This window comes from Microtus ochrogaster, chromosome 5 (genome assembly GCF_000317375.1).
Source record: "Microtus ochrogaster isolate Prairie Vole_2 chromosome 5, MicOch1.0, whole genome shotgun sequence".
Classification (NCBI taxonomy): Eukaryota; Metazoa; Chordata; class Mammalia; order Rodentia; family Cricetidae; genus Microtus; species Microtus ochrogaster.
In genome coordinates this window covers 32,087,079-32,090,043 of record NC_022012.1, presented here as the reverse complement: position 1 = coordinate 32,090,043, position 2,965 = coordinate 32,087,079, and positions in this window count along the sequence as shown.

Genomic DNA, 2,965 nt, shown 5'->3' with positions numbered 1-2,965 from the left:
CAGAGGCAGGCAGATCTCTGTGAGTTCGAGACCAGCCTGGTCTACAGAGCTAGTTCCAGGACAGGCTCCAAAGCCACAGAGAAACCCTGACTTGAAAAACCAAAAAAAAAAAAAAAAGACTTTGTTATTTTCAGAATTACCTGTTTTTTACAGCATATTTTACTTTCTCAATTTTTCGTGTGTCTATATATATATATGGTCTATGTACTAGTTTTATAGGAGTTTGTGGTGTATATACTTTGTGTGTATGTGCATACACAGGTGCATATAGACACACACTTAAATATGTATGCATGCATGGGGAGGCTGTACCTTCTGACTTATCTGTATCTAGTTCTCTAGAGCAATGCTTATCCAGGGTGGTGAGCTACAAAATACTCTTAACACAGTATTATATGACTCAACACAAAGTTACTAAGTACAGAGTATCCTACAAACTTGAATTAGAACTGAAATACCTCACTGGGATTCTGTAATTATATTTTGTGACATTTATGGAAATTGAATACTACTTTGTATGTTAAACATGAACCCTAACTGATATATGGAAGCTACAGTGAAATAAATGGCTGCTGAGGAAGACAAAGCCTGAGAAGCAGCTGGGTCTGTCCAAAGCCTGAGCTTAGCGGTAAGCAAGGGTGGCCACAGAAGCAATGGCTGACAGGAAAGAGTAGGTGGCTTTCATTACTCCAAAGTCAGATCCTAGTGCCGGTGACAACAACCTGATTCCAGATTTCTTAATTGTGATTTTAAAGAAAAGGTGGAAGCCCTCTAAATATTACCTGAGCTACCCACATCACATTTACACTGATCCAGAGCTAAAACTGTCATGTTTATTTCCTAGCACTGCTCATGACTCCTTGAATAAATAACAATCTGGACCTGAGAAATGCCAGCCATATTTCTCCTACAGAAATATAAAAACAAGCACATTCAAAAACGAAAAATGTAATGTGCTATTGATGATCCTCTAAAGTGTCATACTTGCCTAGTGCATGTAAATCCCTAACTTCTATATCCAGCAGTATAAAACAATAACAGTGATAATAATAGCACATGCTTGAGGGAATGGGAAGATGCATAAATGATTAAGGGCTCTTCCTACTTGCATGTATAACATTCATTTGGCTCCCAAAGCCCATCACAAGTAACTCACAATCATATGTTTTCCTGCTCTAGAGAATCCAGAGTCCTCTTCCAGACTCTATGGATATCTTCACATATACATACATGTGCGTACACACACACACACACACACACACACACACAGAAAGTAAACCTTTTAAAATAAACACACATTTGAAAAAGTTCATCAAGGAAAGGCTTTATTGAGATAGAACAGTTTAACTGATGAAATAAAAAAAATCTAGACTGCAAATTAGATATAAAGTCAATTATAAAGTCAATGTTTGGACCTATAGATCTGCAGAGAATATATAAGTATATGTCCCATTGCTTCTTTTGATTTGATTCTGCTAGATTATTTCCAGTAAGGCGAATCTTTTATACTTGGATGTTTTCTTGAACATATTATTAATCACATAAATCACAATCTAATTAAAGTTTTATTACATTTTACTAAGAAAATTGGCATTAATTTGTTTGAATAAAGAATCCACTGCACAGTTCTATAAAACAAATAACTTATTATGATTATGTGTTTTTATAAATGGAGTATTTATAATATACCTGATCCTTTCATGTACTACGTTTTTAAGCATCTTACTGATGATCAAACTGAGTAATTTACATATTAAATAAACACTTTACCACTGAGTTTTAATCTAGCTTGCCTCATCTCTCCCTCCTTCTATCCTCTCTGCCAATTTTAATTTTGAGACATTTTTTCCTAAATTGCTTTGGTTAGACTGATTCTGATCAACAGCTCAGGTAAGCCTCTACTTTACCAACATTTTAGCTCAGCTCCAATGGCTATGTAATCCTCCATGAGATTAACTTCATCCATGTATGCCTTATCTATCTGATTGTGTTGTAATAATTTTCTGGAGTTTGCATTATAGATCAAGAACTTACGTGAGAGTTCATTATCTCCACCCTGCCAAGGAAATGGCCTAGAAATTTGGGAGGGTGTCAAATTTGTCCGGGAATGGTATCTGCAATGTCTAGAACTATCCTGGTACACATCAATGCATGAAAGACAAAAAACTCTGTCTTTCTTCCAAGAGTCTACAGGACCGCATGCTCTCTTGTACTGTCTTTACTCTGCTCTATTTCCTATAAGTGCAGCCAATATCCATCTCCCAGTGTAAGCCTTCCTACTACCCAAAAGTCCTCTGATATGCAGGCATTGGGAATATTTGGTATTATGTGGCACTCAGAATGGGGATCATTTTCAAATCTTCCTTAAGCAACAGTATCTGAATACCTAGCCTATTTCATTCCTGGTTTAAGACCTATTTTGGGATGGCGGGTTGTTTATTTATTTGTCCTATTATCTTTCTTGTTCTCCTGTATTACAGAGCAAAGAAAACACTTATGTATTTTTTTCATATTATAGGTAAACTCAACTCTCTATTCCAAAAGGTTTTGTCAGCTCATCCAAAAACAATAATCTTCAACAAAATGAAAACTCTAACTATAGAGAAAAATGTATATACCACACAAAAATAAACCATAGTCAATTTGAAAATGAAACTATTGTCACATAGTTTTAATTCATTAAATAAAAGTAACATGAATTCAGAATACAAATATGTACTAACAGTTTACTTGAAATTATGGGAAATAAAAAACTTTACAATTTAATCTATGGGGTTATTAATGAATCCCTTTGATTTATTAATCTCTGGACATCAATATCTGTGATACGCAGAAAGTGAATGGTAGCAAATAGGAAAGACTGATGTAATCTTTTATGCTTCCCAATACAAGGATAAAACAGAGGGAGCAGGTACATGTAACGGCATAAACGAATGCAGACAGATTGTAAATATATATATATTGT